Source organism: Xenopus laevis, chromosome 3S, assembly GCF_017654675.1.
Source record: "Xenopus laevis strain J_2021 chromosome 3S, Xenopus_laevis_v10.1, whole genome shotgun sequence".
Lineage (NCBI taxonomy): Eukaryota > Metazoa > Chordata > Amphibia > Anura > Pipidae > Xenopus > Xenopus laevis.
In genome coordinates this window covers 108550413-108576637 of record NC_054376.1, presented here as the reverse complement: position 1 = coordinate 108576637, position 26225 = coordinate 108550413, and the positions used below count along the sequence as shown (strand labels likewise).

Genomic DNA, 26225 nt, shown 5'->3' with positions numbered 1-26225 from the left:
CCAGATGCAGTAACCCATAGCAACCAAACAGTAGGTACCATTTACCTGTTTAAAAGCAAACACTTGATTGGTTGCTATGGGTTACTGAATCTGGCACTTTGCAGTTACCATGGATGACTATTGTATCCGTAGGGAGTTAGTGAGACTGTTGTCAGAAGAACCAACCTGGGAAAAGTTACTTGGAGAGGTGCTAAAACTAATTTTACGTTTGTTTTTTTCTTGTTGACGCACAGCTGACTGGAAGGTGGTTGTTTGGAAGATGGATACTGGTGTAATCTACCCATGCATTAGGTCGGCAGTTTAAATAATAAATGATTCCTTATACAGTAACTGCATAATGGATGTGGTGGTGTCTAATATATTCTATAGATGTCGAACTGTAGCACTGCACATATATCAATAAAGGCAACAAACAAGATTCTAGAGTGCTTCTTGCTTGCTATGTTGCTAAATCCACTGGATACAATTAAGACTTTGGTTCACGGACGAGCACCCTCAGGTGCAACTGCAGAACCCCAAGCATGGCATTAGCATTGCTTTAAGCAGTGCTGCTGGGATTTGTAGTTCAGAAAAAAAAATGCCTGGATGAGCAATGACATTGCAAGAGAATCTGGATTAATCCTACCGGTATGGGATCCATTATCCAGAAACCCGTTACCCAGAAAACTTCAAATTATGGAACGGCCGTCTCCCATAGACTTCCTTTTATCCAATTAATCTAAATTTTTCGAAATGATTTCCCTTTTCTCTGTAACAATAATACAGCGCCTTGTTCTTGATCCAAACTAAGATATTTATCCTTATTGGAAGCAAATCCAGCCAATTGGGTTTATTTAATGTTTACAAGATTTTATAGAGTAGACTTACGGTATGGAGATCCAAATTACAGAAAGATCCATTATCCAAAAAACCCCAGGTCTTGAGATTTTGGATAACAGGTCCCATACCTGTACAAATATAATCATTATCATTAATGCAGAGGTCCAGTCTCGAGCCTCAAAGATGTGCGTCACTGTATCTGCAGCGTGTTTTTTTGCTTCAGCACAAATGGACCTCTATTTATATGGTCAATAAAGCTAGAAAGCAAAAAGTTATGCCCAGTCACGGCAGTTCCGAGCCTAGCCCAAGTTTGCTGCTTATTTCCTATTCCTTATATGCCTACATTGTGTCAAAAATTAGAACCCACAGGAAAGAATCGCAAGGGGACGATACATACTGCTTTCAGCAATTCTTATTTACAAATATTAAAACCATGACCGTGTGCAATACATTTTCATTCATGAAGGAAAAATTGTATTTGGGGGGTTTACAGACCATTTCAATAAATGGAGAAACACAAAAACAAATGTAAACCATGTACAGCGCACACACAAGCTGTCAGTACATTAGCGAAATCTGCTCTGCGTTTAGTCTGCCACAGCACAGGCAGGGAAAGTGTTAAATGAAACAAGAGTCCAAACTTGAGCAATGAATTAGAAGCGTATAGGTTTCACCCCTCATTGACCAATCTTAACAAACCAAAGTGTAACGCCCCCCCCCAGCCCCCCCTAACACTGACAATGTTACTGAATATGGTCTGCACCCCATTTCCCCCCGGGGGAAATGTATTGTGTCTAGTTTGAGACCCTGTTGTCCTCCCACATTTAATATTGCATTTTAACTCATTGTAAACTCAGCCCACATGTACCCCCATGATACTCGATATTATATACACACACATATATCTATCTATCTATCTATCTATATAAATATATATATATATATCTATATCTATATCTATATCTATCATATATTATATAAAAATAGATATAAATATCTATAAAATATATATATATATATATATATATATAAAAATAGATATAAATATCTATAAAATATATATATATATATATATATATATATATAAAATATAAAATATAATTAAAAAAATATATAAAAAATATATATAAAATTAATATAAATATATATATATATATATATATATATATATATATATATATATATATATATATATATACATAAATATATCTATAAAAAAAAATATATATTTATATATATATATAAATATATACATAAATATATATATAAAAATATATATTTAAAAAAATATAAATATATATATATAAAAAAAATATATATATAAAAATATAAATATATATATATAAAAATATATATATAAATATATGTATGAAAAAGGAAGAGCTGTGTTAGGACCTGTTGATCTACATGACACACCCACTTCTGGAGGAAACAAACAAGCCGACTGCGTTGAAATCGTGCTGCGTCTGTACAGTCGGTCAGTGAAAAGGTTAATGGCACAGGCTCTATGGATAACACTGATGATAAAATGTTAATATTCCGCAGGCTTCTATCCCAGTGATGTAGAAGCCAATCCAGCGCTAGCCCATGTCTCCCTGTTGTGTTTAGGGGAAAGAGCAGCAAATGATGACGATGGGGGGGGGAAGGTTGAAAAGAAGTATTTACGTCAGTATCAGGCTGATGTTTATTAATGTAGTAATTAAATGGTGGAAGCAGAAAATGAATGTTATTCGGGATTATTGAGAGAGCTGAGCAGCTTTAACCACCAGTGTGCTGGGGGAAGTTGAAGGCTACTGTGGCACTGATGGGAGTACAATATTGCTCATGTACACTCTATTCCTTCCATTTTAAAAGGAGACGTAGCAGTAAGACATTAGGGCAGTGGATAGTGTGAGTGATTGGCTGCCACTAGTCATTGAACATTCCATGTTTACAAGTTGTGTGTGTGACAGACTGATGATCCCAGGCTGCTCAGTACTAAAGCCTAAAGCTCTAGCTCAACTACACTTCCCATCACCCTGGGCTAAAGGCTGAAGTTCAAGTTCAGCAGCAGCTGGAGGGGGGGCATAAGTACGACTCCTCTGCTCAGGCAAAAGTTTGGGTTTGCCAGTGATACAATAAGCACAGTGCTACTCAGGAGAAGCTCCTTGGAGTTGGGGTGTCACAGCAGTGAGCTCTTGAGTCAAGCCTGAATGATTCCTGCCCCCCTCCCCTTACCTACAGTGTTGCGGCTCCTACTCGGGCACCTCCGCTTGCCAAGCGCCAAGTAGTTCCATGTCGAGTATCGCGGAGCGGCAGGAGAAATAAACAAGTTGTGTGAAGAAGGAGAAGGCGGCAGAGAGTACTGGGGGAAGGGGTATGGCCCAGGCTCCAGTGCCGCTCCCCTGTTGTCTCCTATCACAGCCCCGGGCACACTCTCCTCCTCACTCGGGCCAACTCCAGTCCTGCTGCTGCTGCGGGTGCCGAGCTCTTCCCTCCAGGCTGTCCCGTCGTTCTCCGGAGTTTGTCTCTCCACCTACAGTGCCAGCCCCTCCTCGCCCTCCCCTTCCACTGCCCCCGCTCTAAGCGCCACTCACCTGCCTGGGCCGTCACTCTCCGCCGGACATACTTCTCGGCTCCCCCCTCTTCCCTCTCCTCCCTGTTCGCTCAATTCTCGGCCTCGGGAGCCGCCTATCCCGGACACGCAGGGAGGAGAGAAGGAGAGGGAGGCTCCGGGCGGAGGAGGAGCGGGGAATGCTGCACCCTATTGGCTGCTCTCCGCAACTACATCTCCTGCAGCTCCAGCGTCACTACACGCGTATAGTCGCGCAATGTAGCCACACACAGACACTATCTATCACACACTATATGAGACAGACACTATATCACACACTATATGAGACAGACACTATATCAGACACTATATCAGACACTATATGAGACAGACACTATATGAGACCGTATATGAGACAGACACTATATCAGACTGTATATGAGACAGACACTATATGAGACAGACACTATATGAGACAGTATATGAGACAGACACTATATCAGACACTATATCACACACTATATGAGACAGACAGTATATGAGACAGACACTATATCACACACTATATGAGACAGACAGTATATGAGACCGTATATGAGACAGACACTATATCAGACTGTATATGAGACAGACACTATATGAGACAGACACTATATGAGACAGTATATGAGACAGACACTATATGAGACAGACACTATGAGACAGACACTATATGAGACAGACACTATATGAGACAGTATATGAGGCAGACACTATATGAAAGACTGTATATGAGCCAGACACTATATGAGCCAGACACTATATGAGCCAGACACTATATGAGACAGACACTATATGAGCCAGACACTATATGAGCCAGACACTATATGAGCCAGACACTATATGAGCCAGACACTATATGAGACAGACACTATATGAGACAGACACTATATGAGACAGACACTATATGAGACAGACACTATATGAGATAGACACTATATGAGACAGACAGTATATGAGACAGTATATGAGACAGACACTATATGAGACAGACACTATATGAGACAGACACTATATGAGACAGACACTATATGAGACAGACACTATATGAGACAGACACTATATGAGACAGACAGTATATGAGACAGACACTATATGAGACAGACACTATATGAGACAGACACTATATGAGACATGACACAATATGAGCAGACACTATATGAGACAGACATATATGAGACAGACACTATATGAGACAGACACTATATGAGACAGTATATGAGAAGACACTATATAGACAGCTATATGAGACAGACAGTATATGAGACAGACATATATGAGACAGACATATATTGAGACAGACAGTATATGAGACAGACAGTATATGAGACAGACATATATGAGACAGACATATATGAGACACAAGGACACTATATGAGACAGACACTATATGAGACAGTATATGAGACAGACACTATATGCAGACATATATGAGACAGACACTATATGAGACCAGACACTATATGAGACAGACACTATATGAGACAGACACTATATGAGACAGAACTATATGAGCAGTATATGAGCAGACACTATATGAGCAGACACTATATGAGACAGACACTATATGAGACAGCACTATATGAGACAGACACTAATGAGACAGACACTATATGAGACAGACACTATATGAGACAGACACTATATGAGACAGACACTATATGAGACAGACACTATATGAGACAGACACTATATGAGACAGACACTATATGAGACAGACACTATATGAGACAGACATATATGAACAGACTATAGACAGACATATATGAGACAGACACTATATGAGACAGTAATGAGACAGACACTATATGAGACAACAGTATATGAGACAGTATATGAGACAGACACTATATGAGCAGACACTATATGAGACAGACACTATATGAGCACAGACATATATGAGACAGACACTATATGGACGACAGTAATCAGACATATATGGAGACAAGACAGTATATGAGACAGACAGTATATGAGACAGACAGCTATATGAGACAGATATGAAATATGAGACAGACAGTATATGAGACAGACAGTATATGAGACAGACAGTATATGAGACAGACAGTATATGAGACAGACAGTATATGAGACAGACAGTATATGAGACAGACACTATATGAGACTGTATATGAGACACAGTATATGAGCCAGACACTATATGAGACAGACACTATATGAGACAGTATATGAGATAGACACTATATGAGACAGACAGTATATGAGACAGTATATGAGACAGACAGTATATGAGACAGTATATGAGACAGACAGTATATGAGACAGACAGTATATGAGACAGACAGTATATGAGACAGACACTATATGAGACAGACAGTATATGAGGACAGACAGTATATGAGAAAAGTATATGAGACTAATGACCACTATATGAGACAGACAGTATATGAGACAGACACTATATGAGACAGACACTATATGAGACAGACACTAATGAGACAGACACTATATGAGACAGACACTATATGAGACAGACAGTATATGATGTAGCAGACATATATGAGACCAAAATATATGAGACAGACAGTATATGAGACAGACAGTATATGAGACAGACAGTATATAGAAAACAGTATAGACAGTATCACTGAGACAGCATATATGAGACAGACATATATGAGACGAGACAGACTATATGAGACAGACAGTATATGAGACAGACAGTATATGAGACAGACAGTATACGAGGACAGTATATGAACAGACATATATGAGAAGACACTATATGAGAAGACATATATGAGACAGACGTATATGAGACAACATATATGAGACAGACACATATGACAGACAGTATATGAGACAGACACTATATGAGACGTATATGAGACAGACTTATGAGACAGACTATATGAGACACATTATGAGACAGACAGTATATGAGACAGACATATATGAGACCTTATATGAGACAGACATATGGGGCAAATTCAACTAAAGCGCCAAGCGCCTTGAACGTAGGCGTTAATTTCGCTAGCGTTTGGCATTTAAACGTTACTAGCCGCAATTCACTAACGAACGCTGGCGTAGATTCGCTAGTGTTACTTCGCACCCTTACCCTAGGTGAATTTTCGCTAGCGACGTAACTACGCAAATTCACTAACTTGCGCAGTGTACTGAACGCTACCTTTTACGCTAGACTTCCTTCCCCACCTCAGACCTGGCGAAGCGCAATAGAGTAGATAGGGATTGTTTCAAAAAAAGTCAAAATTTTTTCTAAGTCCCAAAAAACGCTGGCGTGTTTTCTACATTATGGGTGATAGGCTGAAAAAGATCCCCCCTACATTTCCTGACTCATGGCAACTTACCTAGACAGTGGGCACATGTGTAGGGCAAAATAAAAATTTTATTTGATGATTTGAAGGTTTTCTTGGCATTTGTAGTGCTGATACGTATTCCTCCATTAAAATTTGAATTTGGCGCCGTATGCAAATTAGCCTTCGCTAGCGTAACTTCGCTTTACATAGCGAATCAACGCTAGCGCAACTTCGCAACCTTACGCTACCCCCAGGAATACGCTACAGGAATAACTATAAGAACATCCCTTTAAGGCTACCAGCTAGTGGCCCAGATCCATTCAGTACAAAGTATTCAGGGAGTAAAATACTAAGCCTGTATCCCATCAGCACTGTGGTCCCTTCACTTTAGGCCAATGATACCCAAGGAGAGCTACCCCCAGCTATCAATCCTTTGGTGCAGCACAAAGCCACTCTTCATAACTTTCCCTTACTATCCTACATTCCTGGAATGTACTCTTTATACAGCAAGTCCTATATCTGACTAAACCTCGTTCATGGGGGGCCCGGTTCCCCAAATTTCTCTAGAAAGGTTGTCCCTTTATTGCAGAACTCTTTATTGGGCCTTATTGACAGCAGGCTCTCCAAACACATTCACCTGGGTCAGAAGATGGAGACCAAAGTTTAACAGGAAGTGGTCACCAACTCTGTGGGCCAATAACACAGCTATGAAAATAAGAGAAGTTAGATAGCAACTAGGGGAATAGCACTTGTAGGGGATTTATATCCATAGGGACTGTCAACCTCGGGTGTACAGATTTGGGGCCCAAAGGCTTTGCTATGCAATTGGCTATGTCCTTTTGGGCAGTAATATGCTTAACTGCAGGTATTATATATTATGTATAATATCACAAAACTGTAAGGTGGCCCCTAGAAGTTCACTCTGCACATGTGAGGCTGCTATAGCAGTGATCCCAAACCAGTGGCTCTTCAGCAACAAGTTGCTCCCCAATCCCTTGAATGTTGCTCCCAGTGGCCTCAAAGCAGGTGCTTATTTTTTAATTTCAGGCTTGGAGGCAAGTTTTGGTTGTATAAAAAGTAGATGTCCTGCCACACAAAGCCTCCTGTAGGCTGCAAGTCCACATGGGGCTACCAAATAACTAATCCCAGACCTTATTTGGCACCCAAAATAAAATGTTGCTCCCCAACTCTTCTTACATCTGAATGTTGCTCAGATTGGGACCCCTGTGCTATAGAAAGCACAGTTTCATACAATATAAAGAAATGCTAACTTAGGCTCCCTGCACCACAACCCCTAACTTATTATACACCCAGTGATTGGATCTTCACACAAGCCTCTGCCAAAAGAGTATATTTGTGCCCCCTTGGCTCAGTCCACCGGCTTAGCTTGTATTCGCTTGCTTGTTGCCCTTGCATTGAAACACTGCACTTGTTTAGCATTGTAATGCAATAATAAACAGGTATCGGCAGCCAGTGTGTGGGCACCATTTATCTGGAGCACGCTGGCAGCTTTAATGACTGTCAGAGCCAATGAATGTTGCTGGCTCAAATATCAGATCATCATCCCACTTGCATATATGGATATCACTGGAAGGACACAGTTGGCCCAGAGTAGCAGGTGTCATTTAAACAGGCCAGCTGCTGCAGCTCCTCTTGGGAAATATCATGGATTGTTATGCTTGGGGGGAAAAAACACACCAACTAAGGAAGCTCTGCAGCACTGACATTTTTATTGTGAGCTCAGCACACAGTTATTAAATGGATCTAGAAAATAACATTGCTTTTCCTAGCAGAAGTCATTCAGTATAATAAAATAACTGGTCGGAGGTGCTATATTGGGATGGGCCTCTTCTGAACTTTGATCACTATATCATATAACTTTTAGTGCCTCAGCCACAATTATGGTATGGGAGCTCTGTGGGCTAGGCAATATTACTATACCTGCATTATTGTGAGCGCCAAGTAATACAAAAAAGACGATTTACCGCTTCCGTTTAGTGCAATATCCTAAAAAATTTCCCCTAGGATTCCAGTCATTTTGGCACTGTTTAAAACTAGTACAAATATGTTTCTACCACTAAATTTGTGTACAAATAATACCACTTCTGACACCTAAGGGATTATTTATTAAAGTCTGAATGTCAAAAACTCAAAAGAATTTGGTTTTTTTGACTATGACATTTGAATTTTTTGTGAATTTTTAAGTATTTATTATACCTCGAGAATGGAAAAAGTCAGAATCTGAAAATCCGGCATCTCAGACCTGCTGAGGTTGTATATAAGTCAATGGGAGAAGTCCCGAAGATATCCTGATCTGTGCTTGGTTTCATGCAAAAATTGCAGTTGCTTCCAGTTATATTAAACGTATACTGCTGTGTACAAACAAATCTATGTCATGGAGGTAGGGTGCCACATTTTCTGGAAAAGAATACCATCCTTCCCATATATGTTGAATTTCTTCCCTATTAATTGGCTGCAATGCCAACAATCCCATTTTGTAGAGTTGACTGGAATTGGTTGGATAGGTCCATCTCTATGCTAAAGTTATTAAAGTGATCCCTGTCAGGGATGAAAACTGGCTGCTTCTGAATCCACCCTCTTATGGGTGCATACATTCAAATGATTAACCCTGTACTAGCCTCCAAGCCTAAATGCCAGCATGTAGTCAGGATAGTAAAGAATGTAAGGAATTGTTCAGTGTAAAAATAAAAACTAGGTAAATAGACATGGTGTGCAAAATAAAAAAATAGTTCTAATATAGTTAGTCAAAAATGTAATGTATAAAGGCTGGAGTGACTGGATGTCTAATATAATAGCCAGAACACTACTTCCTGCTTTTCAGCTCTCTTGGTTTCCACTTACCAGGCAGTAACCAATCAGAGACTTGAGGGGGGGGCACATGTGTCATAACTGTTTGCTTTTGAATCTGAGCTGTATGATAGGGATCAAAAGCAAACTCACTGAACGGTTATGTCCCATGTAGCCCCTTCAAGTCACTGACTAACTCAGAGTTAGAGAGCTGAAAAGCAGGAAGTAGTGTTCTGTTCGAGCTGAAAAGCAGGAAGTAGTGTTCTGTTCTGTTAGACGTCCAGTCCCTCTTGTCTTTATACAATGGGCTAACTAACTATATTAGAAACATTTTTTTATTTTGCACAGCCTATCTATTTACCCAGTTTTCTATTTTTACACTGAACGGTTCCTTTAATCAGCAGAACACCACTTCTGACAGTACATGACAGTTTCCAACATCAAATGTGTTAGTATGTCGTTGGAATGGAAGTTGAACTGTATCTGGGTAAAAACAGTGTGAGGAGCAGATAATACAATAATGATTGCCGCATGAATGGTGTTTATAAATACAGAGATGTGTATCAGGAGGCGCTAGGGCAATTCTGCTGCAACAAAAGCAGAAGTTGAGGTTTTGACTAGTTTCGTTTATAGCCTGATAAAGCAATTCATGTGTAAAAAAAAAAGAAAAAATATATACATACATATACACACACACGTATCTCATCTCATAGGCTGTATTAGATTACTGTAGGAAAGGTATTACTGTTTTGATGTCTGCATAACATCTAGTATGCCTAGGGAAAACGGTTAAACTACAGTGATCCTTTTACAACAAAGTAGAGAATCCAGTGCGTCATCCACACTCTTTGCAATGCACGAAAATAGCCCAAGCCCTGAAGCGGTGAAAAGACCCGAAGTCACAAAAACAGCCGAAATTGAAGTTCTGAAGTGGCACAAGGACCCGAAGTCACGAAAACAGCCGAAATTAAAATCCTGAAGCGGCAAAAAGACCCAAAGTCACAAAAGGAGGCAAAGTTTAAGTCCTGAAGCCACGAGTTCAATTCCTCTGAACACCAATGTGTGTTTTTTTCATTTTTTAATCACCTGGCCACCAATGTATTATTTTAATATTCTATAGGCCTCTGCCACCAATGTTTTTTTTTTAAAAATATTCATTAGGGCCCCAATTTTTTTTTTAACTTGTAAGGGGGCCCTGGCTCCAATGTTTTTTTTAAAAAAAATATTCTTTGGGGCCACAATTTATTTTGTTAAAAATATTCTTTGGGCTCCAATTTTTTTTAACTTGAATGGGGGCACCAAATTTTTTTTTACATATAGTCCTGGTCCCCAATAGCTTTTTATAACTTGTGTGTGAGGGGTAACCTTTTTTAGCGCTGGTGTCTGTGTGGTCTTTTGACTGTGATGTGGAGAGGGCGGGATTTGGGTGGGACTTGTACGGGGCCCCGTGATTTCTAACAGCGGCCCTGGTTAGTGCTGAATCATCAGATACAGGTAGAATTCTATTGTTTCTACCTGTATATCTGACAATTCAGCTCTACACGTCTGTGTTGAAACAAACAATCTTTCTTGGAAACATCTTTTCCAGGTAAGATCGTAATTGTTACGTCTATGGCCACCTTAAAGTATATAAAATGTACCTGTATGAGCCCACAGGTACAGCATCAGCAAGACTATAACAAACTCCTGAAGTTGCCCACAGACAAATGTCATTCCCTCCATGACAACAAGGAGTGGTTGGGAGCCTGTAATAATTTTAATGTCATACGGTGTTGATGCTCTAGAGGCAGTCCTATGACATGGTCAATGGTGATTGGCCGATTGCCATGTCAATCTCATTTGGAAAACCAGACAGGCATTTTTGACCCGGGCAGGTGGCAACACTAGTATAACTTCAAGGGTGTGCATACACAGTAGAGTAGAAAGCCAACTTTTTTGCTCCAATGTTTACTTTTTCTCTCTACAGAGCAAGTAGACCCATCCTGGGGCTTTAGAGAGGACCCATGAAAAAGGAAGAAGATGGTGACTTGGAAGCCCCCTCCGGTGTAGTTTTCAGTGAACAGGAGCACTGGTCAGGTCTCTGGTAAGGTGGGGGTGCTACAAATTATGTATTTCCTTCCCTTTTAATATTTATGAAAGCTGCAAGCACTGCATTTGTTATTTACATGAAAAATGTGGCATATTTAGTCATGGGCTTATTACTTTTCTTTAAATTTTTCAACACTCGCTCGTCACACTGAACTTCAGCCCTAGTTCTCTGAGCAATGGCATACATACTACATAGTTACCAAACACTGAAATCTCTTCACTGTAAAACCATTTCCAGGAACAGAAAACAAGCCTGATATCAGCATTAAAAAGGAAACAAATAGGGAGAGCTGACTGCTCAAGGACTATTTAAAGATTCCAGACATAATACAATTAGAATTTTTCTTGCTAAATCATTATAGAGACCAACTCACCACAGCTGATTCAGCATTCTCCAGTCTGTTTGTTGTGCAGGTTTGTAGCTGGCATGTGTATGGATGCAGAATAAGATGATTTACCAGTCCGACAAGAGACTAAATATTATTTCCTTGAGTGTATTACAACTATTTTTAAGTACTATTTTGGTGTTAAAAAACCACTTGCTCAGATATGTACCTATAGCTCTACAGTCTCTGTAAAGTAAATATGTACGGAAAGCTGTGGTGGGAAAAATGAATTCACATTTATCAAAGGTCAAATTTCAAATTCATGTGAGTTTTTAAAAACTCCCCTAAACTCCCATAAATTTGACCAAACAAAGTCAGATGAATGGAATCGACCCGAGAACTTGAATCGAATTTGATTCGAATTTTAAAAATTCAAATTTTTTCTCAGAAAGGCTACAAAAAACTCAAAATTGATCCATGGACCTCTCACACTGGGGTTCATTTATCAACACTGGGCAAATTTGCCCATGGGCAGTAACCCATAGCAACCAATCAGTGCTTGGCTTTTTTCAGGCAGCTGCAGGTAGAACAATGAATGCAAAAATCTGATTGGTTGCTATGGGTAATTGCCCATGGGCAAATTTGCCCAGTGTTGATAAATGAGCCCCAATGACTTAAACAGCAATTTGGCAGGTTTTAGGTGGCCAATAGTTGAAGTCGAGTTCTTAAAGGGCATGTAAAGGCAAAAAAATAAAATCCCATTTTTACTTTCTTTAATGAAAAAGAAACCTATCTCCAATATACTTTAATTAAAAAATGTGTCCCGTTTTTATAAGAAACCTGACTGTATGCAGTGAAATTCTCCCTTCATTTACTGCTGTGGATAGGAATTGTCAGACGGTCCCTAACTGCTGAGCAGGTAAACAATCATACTTATGAACAGCAGGGGGAGCCCCCGTCTTACTTCCCAGCCATGCAGAACTCAAGCAGCTTTGTTTATGACGATCCCTAAGCAGCCCAGACCACACTGAGCATGTGCACAGTCTTAGTCTTGCAAAGATGTTTAACAAAGTTACAAGATGGTGACCCCCTGTAGCCAACTTTGAAAGCATAAATTATTTGTTTGATTAGGCTTGTGGTGCAGTAAGTTCATGTTTATATTTAGTATACAAAATACAGCATTTCTAGCCTTATTCTATTTTAGACTTTACATGCCCTTTAAAGGGCAAAAGTATGATAAATCTCGAAAATCGAATTCAATTTTTTTTTTAATAATTTTTTTGAATAACTCCCTAGGCGAATTTGAAAGTTTTGACCATAAAAAATTCTAACATTTGAATTCTGAATTCAGATTTTCAATTCGACTTTTGATAAATCTGCCCCTTAGTATCATTCTAATTTTAATATTACCAGTATCCCTGACAGTAAAGCACAAAATGGATTTGTGCAAAGCTACAGTGTAAAGCTATGTACAAGCAAAAGGAAAGTTCATCTTTATGAAACACAGGTATGAGACCTGTTATCCAGAAAGCTTAAATTACAGGTAAAGGATCTTTACAGAATTTGGATGAATACTTTATGTCTACTAAAATATAATTTAAATATGAAATAAACCCAATGGTTTTGCTTTCAGTAAGAATAAAAGGAAAACTATACCCCACAAACAATGTAGGTCTCTATAAAAAGTTATTGCATAAAACAGCTGATATGTAAAACCCTGCTTCATGTAAATAAACCATTTTCATAATAATAGACTTTTCTAGTAGTATGTGCCATTGGGTAATCATAAATAGAAAATTGCCATTTTAAAAAATAAGGGCCGCCCCCTGGGATCGTAGGATTCACTGTACTCACAAACATACCAAAAAACCATACATGTTAGGTCACATGAGCCAATTAACAGACAGAGTTGTGTCTTTTGCTTCCACACTTCTTCCTGTTACAGTTAGAGTTGTAGTATTTCTGGTCAGGTGATCTCTGAGGCAGCACACAGACCATCACGAAATGGTGGCTCAAGGCAAGAGATGTAAAAGGGCAATATTTACTTAAATATATATTCCAGTTTGGTAAGATTCTTTAATATGCCACTTAATATGATATGAACTGTTGCTTAAGTGTTCATTTTGGGGGTATAGTTTTCCTTTAATTATGTCTTAGGATTCAGGACAAGGTACTGTGTGCTGCCCCAGCAGTTAAAGTTATCAGGGTTAGAATATATATGTTAAATTGCTTATGTTTTATGCATGTCCATTGTTATGCTGCCACCTACTGACCAAAGCTGTATTGCAAGATGTTAATTTCCTTGTTTGTAAACCCTCCTCCTATTCCTTCCTTATGTGTGATGTCAGTTTCTCTCATCATGCTCTTGTGTTCCAGCCTTCCATGAGTGAGGAGCTACTCTAGGGGGCACATTTACTTAGTTCGAGTGAAGGAATAGAATAAAAAAATCTTTGAATTTCAAATGATTTTTTTTGGCTACTTCGACCATCGACTACGACTTCGAATCGAACGATTCAAACTAAAAATCGTTCGACCATTCGATAGTCGAAGTACTGCCTCTTTAAAAAAAACTTCGACCCCCTACTTCGGCAAGTAAAACCTACCGAGGTGCAATGTTAGCCTATGGGGAAGGTCCCCATAGGCTTTCTAAGCTTTCTAGGATTTAATCGTTCGGTCGAACGATTTTTCGTTCCATCGAACTAATTGCGGTAAGTCCTTCAACTTCGATATTCGAAGTCGAAGGATTTACCTTCGGCAGTCGAATATCGAGGGTTAATTAACCCTCGATATTCGACCCTATGTAAATCTGCCCCTAAGGGTTAGGAAAGGAATATTTTTTTTGACCTGTAACACTTATTCATCCACTGCTACATTTGTCCATCCACCCCAAATAAAGCAGCTTTGTGGACTACAAGTGTCTGGTGAGTTCTAGCTCCATACAGGCCCAGCAGGAAGGTCTCACGGGGATTCAGCCATTATTACAGCAATTGGAGTCCGAATATACTGGTTTATTATTACAGAGACAAAAGGAAATCATTTCTAAAAAATTTGAATTATTTGATTAAAATGACGTCTATGGGAGATGGACTTCCTGTAATTCAGAGCTTTCTGAGTAATGGGTTTCTGGATAACAGGTCCTACATCTGTACCAAAATGTAACACATTTTAATTAAAAAACGAAAGTCTATTTTCAAACGCAGTATGTCTTTGTAAAGTTTAAACTCCATAATTACTCTTTCCTTCTGCAAAGCTTTTGTGCTGATAACAAGTGCATCAGAACAAGTGCAGCAGAACAAGTGCTGCAGAACAAGTGCAGCAGAACAAGCTTAATGTTTCATGAGTGGCCTGGATGCTAAAGCATGCTCTCCCAGTAGGAGCAAGTACATGCTGTGGCTCAAGGCATGCTTCAATTGAGCATAATGATGAACTGGATCATAGCAATACATCTATAAATCATGAAATACAATTTATATCAGTATATCATACGCATCAGTTAAAGGAGATCTTAAACCTAAAAATGAAGGTGGCTAGAAATGCCACATTTTATTTACGAAGCCTAAAGGTACAGCATCTCTATAGTACTAATGATCCAAACTTGTCACAGGGGGTCACCATCTTGGAAAGTGTCTGTGACTCTCACATGCTCAGTGGGCTCTGAGCAGCTGTTGAGAAGCTAAACTTAGGGGTTGTCGCAAATTGTCTCCCATATAAGCTGATGCTACAGGACTGATTGTTTAATTCTGAGGCTCTGTGCTGGTTTTTGAGATGTCATGTACCAATAATCTGAATTATTTACTAATAAGACCATCCATCTCCTGCCTTGGGGAATCCAGATGTCTACTGTCTACAGAAAGTTGTAGCAGCCAGCATTGTGCATCGGTAGATTCCCAGGACGGTCTCACTCTTGCACCTCTAGTGACCCAGCTCTGTATTTATTCAATGCCTAGACAACTAATAGGTTTCATTGACATAACTACTGTTTTCTCTCCAAGGAGTCATTAAGAATGCTTTTCTATCTCAAGTACCAAGTAAATGTATTTCCCCTTGTCTGAATTGCTGAAAAAACACCACTGCTTAAAGGGCACCAATCATAACTAAAATCATTTACTAAGTAAATACACTATGTGAAAGTTCAAGAAATACAATTGTTTGTTTAATGTAAATCATCAGCTCACTATAGCTTCTGCAAGATCTCCCATCAGTGTTGGACTGGGCACCAGGGGCCCACCCAAAAACTTTAGACCAGGGGCCCAGCCTCAGTTCTATTATTCTTCTTCTCCTCCTCACTCAACCTCTATTTTCCTAGTCTCTTTTTTTTACATTCTATAAACTATTATTCCATTTATTTAGTCTCTTTGTTCTCATAGAAATAGGGAATGGCCATGAAACAGGCCAAATGTTTAGCAGCATGAGGGCTTGGGACCACCGGGAGTTTTCCTGGTATCCCGGTGGGCCAGTCCCATACTGTCTCCCATATCACTGCAGTTCTAGCTGAGGCAGGCATCTTGGATTTTACTGGCTCCTCCTACCTATATCTTTACAGCCAACAACAGCTCTGAAATCTCGCACAAGCTCAATTGAAATCCCTTGGTTGCTTAGCAACCCTTCTAAACTATTTTCAAATCAGCCAAACCTCTGTGTTAACTAGGGAAATCTTGTGATACTTCTAGTGGAGGAGTTTAGTAAAACAAGGCATTCTGGTTAGAATACTCAAGGCAGTGCGACAATCTGAGCATGCTCCTGAAATTTGCATGTTATGGTCACTGTTATAGTCACTGTATGGACTAACCCATTTGACAAAGTAAGGGATTTTTTAAAAGCTGCAGTTTTTTAAAAAAAAACAACTATATATGTAGTTTGATTAAATGTGTTTAGGTTGTACTGGTCAGATTGTTAATATGTGTTTGATTTTGGCTGTGATAGGTGCCCTTTAAGAAATTGGCTAGAGATATATACTGACTAACAGAGTATTCTAAATGAAACCGAAATGTGGCATGAACTCAAGTGTAACTTTATAAGATGTTTTATCAAAATTACAATCTTTCTACTTTTAAAAACTGACCTCTTAAAATACATGAAATCATGGGTGTATAGATTGCTATACCTGGACCCAACATCCAGAAACAGAAAGTGGTAGGAGAAGGGTACAAGCGCTAAACTCCTGCGTTCCTAAATGAGAGATATATATTCACATGCAAGGAGTTCTAAACATTGAATAAAAATGTATGGAATGCAAAGAAGCATGCAGCTCATAAGAAAGAAAAAAACCATAGGCTGAAATACTAGAAAAGTTCCCAGGGCAAAATAATTTAGAATCGCCCCAAGAGGCAAAACAATTATATTTTAGAACATTTTAAATGTGACTTCTCTTTTCCCTGGTTAGTGAAGATCTATTAAGTGGAGTTTTAGAAGGGAATAGCTTTGCCATGGCCCTGGATTTATGTTATCTTATTTACAATCAGGTAAATGATACTGTAATTATTACAGAGAACATAAATAAAACTTAAGTGGAGGCAGATAGAGGGAAAAATTAAAAAGATGGTGGAGGCTCAGTAGATACAGAAGATTGTTTATGGAACTCTAGGGAGTAAAGTTTATGGACAGACGTGGTATGTAGCATGGTGGACATGCTAAAATTAGTTAGAACCCAGAAAAGCATAGGGGCAAATTCCCTAAGCGGCGCAAATTCGCTAGCGACCAATTCGCCCACTTTACCAGGCGTAAATTCGCTAGGACACTACTAATTCCATAAAATGCAAGTTGCGTCCAGGGTGCTGAACACTGGCGAAGTTGCGCTAGCGTTACTTCGGCAAGCAATGTGAAGTTGCGCTTGCGTTGGCTAATTTGCATACGACGGGAAGTGAAAGTTTAATGGACGTATATGTTGCAGCAAATACATTACAGTACATAAGCCCATGGAACCGTAATAAAATAGTTGTTATAAAAGTTGTTATATTGCCCTACACATGAGCCCAGTGTATAGTTTATGTGCCATATGTTAGGAAATGTAGAGGGGAACCCAAAAAAAAATTACGGTCTTTTGCAGGCTATCACCCTGAAAAAAGTAAAAGACGCCAGCGTTTTTTGGGACTTCAAAAAAAGTCCTATGCACTCCACTGCACTTCTCCTGGTCTGAGGTGGCGAAGGCAAGTCTGGCGCAAGATGTAACGTTCAGTAAAATCCACATCTTAGTGAATTTGAAGAGTTACGTTCTTTCGCCAGAGCGAGTACAAATGATCGCTAATGTGTGTCTCTTTTGCTAGCGAAGTTACACCTGTGCCCATAAGGGAAGTACCGAAACGATGTCACCCTGGCGAATTTTCGGTAGCGTTAGACACTTCGCCCTTTAGGGAAACTGCCCCATAATCGACACTCTATGTTGGCAAGCGCTTGATGTGATGGCCACAACCACAGCAACTATTCAATACACTACCAGTTTTCACATGTCTACTTCAGTAGCCCCCTCTTCCAGCCATGGCCCAATGGGGGTGTGATCAGGGCCTGCACAACCAGCTACCCGAGAGATAGATGCAACCCCTAAATTACCATTCATCCTATGTGTAATTACACGGTACAACACACAACCTTTTTGCATTTAAAAAAGCATTAGGGTGAATAAGATCAATTCACAATGAATCCTGGATCCGAGTTGGATTGAAGAGCCAGAAAACCGCTGCTATGGGATTTCATATCCCTGACTAGTCATTCTTCTAGCTAATAAATCCTGAATTTTCAGATGATATTGATCATATTTAGCTAATCAATCAAACCAGTTAATGAAGTTGATCATCCAAGTGGATAAAGGTTCTGTGTTCAGAGATGTCTGTGAAACCTGCATGATTCCCAGATCAATGTCTCTGATAAATCTTCTGTCCTACAATATGCATTGCCCTGTACAATCACAAGTAAGCAAAGTACATTTTCAGTCTAGCATTCCTTTAATTTCTGTTATTTTAGAAAGACGGTGTACAGTATTTGTCATTATGGCTCCAGACTAAATAATGCAGTTGTTTTAATACGTGTGCTTCTTAATTTTGTTTTGCCTAGAAATAAAGCAGGATGATATACACATAAGGTCAGGGCTGACAGGAGATTTTTGACGTTCAACTCTGGTGTTACGTAACTAACAATATTTGTTAAACAGCCAAAATCTTTGAAAAGGTTTACACAAGCCTTTTCCATGCTTGGCCCCAGCACACTACATTAAAGGGATACTGTCATGGGAAAACATGTTTTTTTCCCAAAATGAATCAGTTAATAGTGCTGCTCCAGAAGAATTCTGCACTGAAATCCATTTCTCAAAAGAGCAAAACTCTTTTTTTTTTATTTAATTTTGAAATCTGACATAGGGCTTGACATATTGTCAGTTTCCCAGGTGCCCCTAGTCATGTGACTTGTGCTCTAATAAACTTCAGTGACTCTTTACTGCTGTACTGCAAGTTGGAGTGATATCCCCCCCTCCCTTTCCCCCCAGCAACCTAACAACAGAACAATGGGAAGGTAACCAGATAGCAGCTCATTAACACAAGATAACAGCTGCCTGGTAGGTCTAAGAACAACACTCAATAGCAAATCCAGGTCCCACTGTGACACATTCAGTTACATTGAGTAGGAGAAACAACAGCCTGCCAGAAAGTAGTTCCATCCTAAAGTGCAGGCAAAATGACCTGAGATGGAGCCTACACACCAATATTACAACTAAAAAAAATACACTTGCTGGTTCAGGAATGAAATTTTATATTGTAGAGTGAAATATTTGCAGTGTAAACAGTATAATTTAGAAATAAAAACTACACCATAAAAATCATGACAGAATCCCTTTAATTCACATCACAACAAGGGAAACATTAAACATTAAAGCCAGATTTAAAAGCACTGGATGCAACAATATACCACCTCCTAGCGATTAAATAATAGTCTGCACAGTTTTAAATGGGTACTTTTGCCATTATAGTGTTACAGAATATCCTATTCTTACATAGTTACATAGTTACATAGTTACATAGTTAAATTGGGTTGAAAAAAGACAAAGTCCATCAAGTTCAACCACTCCAAATGAAAACCCAGCATCCATACACACACCCCTCCCTACTTTTAATTAAAATTCTATATACCCATACCTATATTAACTATAGAGTTTAGTATCACAATAGCCTTTAATATTATGTCTGTCCAAAAAATCATCCAAGCCATTCTTAAAGGCATTAACTGAATCAGCATCACAACATCACCCAGCAGTGCATTCCACAACCTCACTGTCCTGACTGTGAAGAACCCCCTACGTTGCTTCAAATGAAAGTTCTTTTCTTCTAGTCTAAAGGGGAGGCCTCTGGTACGGTGATCCACTTTATGGGTAAAAAGGTCCCCTGCTATTTGTCTATAATGTCCTCTAATGTACTTGTAAAATGTAATCATGTCCCCTCACAAAGCCTTTTTACCAGAGAAAACAACCCAACCTTGACAGTCTACCCTCATAATTTAAGTCTTCCGTCCCTCTAACCAATTTAGTTGCACGTCTCTGCACTCTCTCCAGCTCATTTATATCCCTCTTAAGGACTGGAGTCCAAAACTGCACTGCATACTCCAGATGAGGCCTTACCAGGGACCTATAAAGAGGCATAATTATGTTTTCATCCCTTGAGTTAATGCCCTTTTTTATGCAAGACAGAACTTTATTTGCTTTAGTAGCCACAGAATGACACTGCCAGAATTAGACAACGTGTTATCTACAAAGACCCCTAGATCCTTCTCATTTAAGGAAACTCCCAACACATTGCCATTTAGTGTATAACTTGCATTTATATTATTTTTGCCAAAGTGCATAACCTGCATTTATCAACATTGAACCTCATTTTCCAGTTTGCTGCCCAGTTTCCCAACTTAGACAAATCACTCTGCAAAGTGGCAGCATCCTGCATGGAACCTATAGTTCTGCACAATTCAGTATCATCTGCAAAAATAGAAACAGTACTTTCAATGCCCACCTCCAGGTCATTAATAAACAAGTTGAAAAGCAAGGGACCTAGTACAGATCCCTGCGGTACTCCACTAACAACACTGGTCCAATTAGAAAATGTTCCATTTACCACCACTCTTTGTAGTCTATCTTTTAGCCAGTTCTCTATCCAGGTACAAATACTATGTTCCAGGCCAACATTCCTTAATTTAACCAGTAACCTTTTGTGTGGCACTGTATCAAATACAGTGCCATTTCACTGCATTGTTTCATCTGTGCTTCAATTTTCTATTTTTTTTTAAATTATTTGCCTTATGTTTCTTCTGCCACTTTACAACTTTCGGATGGGGTCACTGATCCTGACAGCCAAAACAACTATAACTCACATAGGCTATAATTTTATGGTTATTCAGGTATGGGATCCGGATGGAAACCCGTCTGCCATAGACTCCATTTTATCCAAATTTTTAAAAATGATTTTCTTTTTCTCTGTAATAATAAAACAGTATCTTGTACTTGATCCCAACTAAGATATAATTAATCCTTATTGGAAGCAAATCAGCCTATTGGGTTTATTTAATGTTTACATGATTTTCTAGTAGACTTAACGTGGACCTGTCACCCAGACATAAAAAAGCTGTATAATAATTTTTCAAATTAAACATGAAATCCAAATTATTTTTTTTTAATTAAAGCGTTCATAGCTGTTGTAAACTCATTTAAAATTTCAATCAAATATTGCCTGCCCCTCCTCTATGCCTTAGGAATAGAGGCGGGGCAAGCAATTACTTTCACTTTCCATTCAGTACTTCCTAGGTGTCACTGCTCTCCCCACATTCCCCCAGTTCTCTTAACCATTTAATTGTGTAGCCAGGACATGGGGATGGACATCAGGTCCCCTATTCTGGAGCACAAACAAGATTCTGAGATGATACAAGGCTTGTCTTAATAACACTGTCCACAAAATGGCTCCTGCCTGCTTGCTATAATTATGAATTCCCAGACTGATGGAAACAAGATTCAAATAATTTATACAATGTAATTGAAGTTCATTTTGCTTGACTAACATGATGAAATAGGATTTGGAATATTTTTTTTGGGTGCCAGGTCCCCTTTAAGGTATGAAGATCCAAATGACGGAAAGATCTGTTATCTGAAAATCCCCAGGCATTCTGGATAACAGGTAGGGTTGCCACCTTTTCCGGGAAAAAATAACGGCCTTCCTATATATTTATCATTTTTCCCTATTAATAACATTGGGATAAACCTTTGTTTTTACCAGCCAGGCCGGTAAAATACCGGCCAGGTGACAACCCTAATAACAGGTCCCATACCTGTAGTTTTGTTTTTTACTTTTGCTTATTATTACTTTTGCTTTCTATTCAGGCCCTCTGTTAAGCACCTACTTGCATTGACATTTTGCTGTTTAATTCCCATTTAGTCTGTAAATATGTTTGCATATTTTCTTACTTTTGTGACTAAGGATGATCAAAAATAGACAGACCTGCCCGATGGGCCTTGTGTTTCAATGTGTGGATAAATGACAATTTTTTTTTATAAATGTTGTGGATTACAGAAACCAGGAATATAGTTAATTCGGTCTTTTAGTTGTCACTTCTGCACGTGCACAGATGGGATAATCTGCCAAGATTATAACCATAATTGATGACTTCATCTGTCTGTGCGTGGCAGGTTTTAAAAAGTACATTTAAATCAAATTCAAATAAAGGAGAAACTTTTTCAACTGTTTAAGGTAAATAAAATCTCTTTTTTTTATGGTTATTTATATTTATAACAGTGTCAAGTGGATTATCTAGTCTAATTTAAAGACTATCCAACAATTTCTCTAGCCTTGAAAATGTTTTAATTTTGGCCAGTTGAGGACATTTGAGGATAAGGTTGAGAAATAGGCATAACCTGAATTTACCTCATTACCTGAGATGAGCTGGACCCAGCTCCACAAGCTTTTTTATTGCAATTAGTTATGTACCTTAGTTGTAATCCCAACGCTTATGTTGTGATCAACAAACAAATGTAAAAAGTGCTGTTTGTCTGTTTTCTACCACAACCCAACAATGAAATTAAGCCTTAGTATGAGCCAATGGAAAAAGCTATACAGGTGTGGGATCCATAATCCAGAAAGCTTTGAATTACTGAAAGGCCTTCTCCCATAGACTCCATTTTATCCAAATACAGATATGGGACCTGTTATCCAGAATGCTCGGGACCTGGGGTTTTCCGGATAATGAATCTTTCTGTAATTTGGATTTTCATACCTTAATTCTACTAGAAAGTCATGTAAATATTAAAGGGCATGTAAAGTCTAAAATAGAAGAAGGCTAGAAATGCTGTTTTTGTATACTAAATATAAACATGAACTTACTGCACCACAAGCCTAATCAAACAAATAATTTATGCTTTCAAAGTTGGCTACAGGGGGTCACCATCTTGTAACTTTGTTAAACATCTTTGCAAGACTAAGACTGTGCACATGCTCAGTGTGGTCTGGGCTGCTTAGGGATCGTCATAAACAAAGCTGCTTGAGTTCTGCATGGCTGGGAAGTAAGGCGGGGGCTCCCCCTGCTGTTCATAAGTATGATTGTTTCCCTGCTCAGCAGTTAGGGACCATCTGACAATTCCTATCCACAGCAGTAAATGAAGGGAGAATTTCACTGCATACAGTCAGGTTTTTTATAAAAATGTACACATTTTTCAATTAAAGTATATTGGAGATAGGTTTCTTTTAATTAAAGAAAGTAAAAATGGGATATTATTTTTTTGCCTTTATATGCCCTTTAAATAAACACAATAATCTGGTTTTGCTTCCAATAAGGATTCATTATATCTTAGTTTGGATCAGGTACAAGCTACTGTTTTATTATTACAGAGAAAAAAGGAAATCATTTTTAAAAATTTGGGTTATTTGATAAAAATGGAGTGTAAGGAAATCTGTTTTACCTGGGATTGGGGGTGCTGTAAGTCGGCCGCGGGGACGCCCGCCACGCCGGCCGCGGGGACGCCCGCCTCGTGGTTCCACCATCTTGCCTCCTTAGGACGCGCGCGCCCGCGTCTCGTTTCCTTTATTTTGACGCGGACGCGCGCGCGTCGATCCTGACGCGTGTGCGTCGATTTTGGCGCGAAAACCTTGGCGTCCAAACAGGGTATAAATAGGCCACTTCCACTCCCAGCAAACTGCCCGTGATAGAACTTGTTTCTGGTGCTCTGTTCTGAAGCCTTGTGCTATTTTGCCTGTTTGAATCTGATTATCCGTGTTTGACCCAGCCTGTACCTTGACCATCCTGAATTCTGTATCCTGACCTGTGCCTGATATCCGACTACTCTTCTGCTTGTACCCTTCCTGCTTGATACCCGGTTTTGACCCTTGCCTGCCTGACGACCCTTGCTTTCTGCCTGCCACGACCCAGCCTGTCTGACGATCCTTCTGCCTTATCCTTGTCTGTTACCGTGATCCTCGGTCCCAAAGACTCTAGCTACCAGCCGTGCCCCATTGCCTGCCAGAACACTTGCTTGAACCTCTCGTAAGACCAGGTGGCACCCGATTAGGCTGAGGGCTCCTCCCGAAGCTCAAAGGTGGTCACACCACTGGTGAAGCTTAGCTCAGACCCAGGATTCGAGCACTTGTTCTGGTGTTGGGTGCCGGCCGTGACATTATCACGGGCCATGGAGGACGACGATCACACCGAAGCTGCCGCTGCTCTACTTCCATCTTCTTCCGAGCTGTTGCTAACTACGCTGCTGGAACGCATGGAGGAGCAGGAGCAAAAGCAGAACTATCTACTCCAGGGGTTTCATAACCTAACACGCCAGCTGGAACCCTCGCAGCAGCCAGCCAGTTCTGTTCCTACTCCTTCAGTGGGTTCCCTGCCTGATAGGGGTGCTGTATTCAGACCTCAGGAACCCAAGATTGCATTTCCGGCCAAGTTTGGTGGGGACAGAACCCAGTTTTTTGTTTTTCAAGAGGCCTGTAAGCTGTACCTCAGCTTTTTCCCCCACTCATTTCCCTCTGACGAGGAAAAGGTCAGGTTCGTAATGACCCTATTAGTGGGTGACCCCAAGTCTGGGCACTTAGATTGCCAGCCACCGACCCTGCCCGTTTCTCTTTAGATATTTTCTTCCGCTCTATGGCCATTCTTTACGATGACCCGGATCGCGCCTCTTCGGCCGATTCCGCTATTCGCAAACTACGCCAGGGTAAACGGGAGGTGGAAATTTACTGCACAGAGTTTCGTAGGTGGGCGGTGGAGACTGGCTGGAACGATGCAGCTCTAAGGAGCCAGTTTCGCATCGGTCTAGCCAAATCTGTCAAAGACAGCCTGGTCAATTACCCCCTATCTACCAGTCTGGATGACCTTATGTCTCTGGTTATCCAGGTAGATAGGAGACAGAGGGAAAATCGGGAGGAACAGGGTACTTCTTCTTTGTATAAGCATAATTTTAGTGCTAAGTTGTCAAACCCCTCTGTGTCTCAACCTCAGGAGGAGCCTATGCAGCTGGGCATCTTTCACCTCTCTCCTGAGGAAAAGGCACGGAGGCGGTCTCTTGGGTTGTGTTTGTATTGTGGGGAGAAGGGTCACTTCCTCAATCAATGTTCCAAGAGCCGGGAAACGCTCTAGCCTAAATGGAGAAGGGGAGCTCCATTTGGGTGCAGGCGTTTCCTCTCCCCAATCTGCCTCCAAGGTCCTATTATCTGTTAAATTAACCTGGCCTACGGGCACTGTTAAATTGTCAGCCTTCATTGATTCTGGGCGGAGGGTAATTTCTTGGACGCAGCATTCGCTGCTAAAAATAAAATTCCTTTGGTTGCCCTCAATCCTCCTTTGAGAATTCTGGCTGTCGATAAAAGACCCTTGGGATCAGGGGTGGTTTCCCAAAAGACCACAAATCTTTCCATGTGTGCAAATAATCTACACTGTGAGGAGATAGCTCTATACCTCATTGAGGGAGCTTCCTCTCCTCTTATTCTTGGTTTACCATGGCTCCAGAGGCATAACCCTCTGATAGACTGGGTTTCTAAGGGGTGACTCAATGGGGTACAGGATGTAGTGGGGTTTGTTTTCCCTCTGTAGTAGCCACTACTTCTTTTGAGGGGTTACCCACAGCATATTCTGTTTTTTCTGATGTTTTCTCCAAAAAAGCAGCTGAGACCTTACCTCCGCATCGGCAGTATGACTGTCCTATTGATTTAGTTCCTGGGTCAATTCCTCCACGTGGTAGAACCTACCCTCTTTCATTGCCCGAAGCCCAGGCAATGAAAGAGTATATACAAGAAAATCTTGACAGGGGCTTCATTAGGCCCTCCTGTTCCCCTGCGGGGGCAGGGTTCTTTTTTGTGGGTAAGAAAGACGGTGGTTTACGCC

The 26225-nt window shown here is 40.0% G+C and overlaps 1 protein-coding gene across 4 annotated transcripts in view; it reads right to left on the bottom strand.

The window, feature by feature from the left end:
- Positions 1 to 26225, bottom strand: part of nr3c1.S (nuclear receptor subfamily 3 group C member 1 S homeolog) — a 163378-nt gene that overhangs the window by 122027 nt on the left and 15126 nt on the right. The window contains exon 1 of one of the 4 annotated variants that reach the window (XM_018256170.2): positions 3396 to 3575. The exons of 1 other annotated variant lie outside the window; for it this stretch is intronic. The gene's annotated coding sequence lies outside the window, so the exon portion shown is untranslated. Of the gene's footprint in view, positions 1 to 3036; positions 3366 to 3395; positions 3576 to 26225 lie in introns of those variants that run through there. 2 more of the 4 variants (XM_018256173.2, XM_018256174.2) reach the window with 2 other exon arrangements.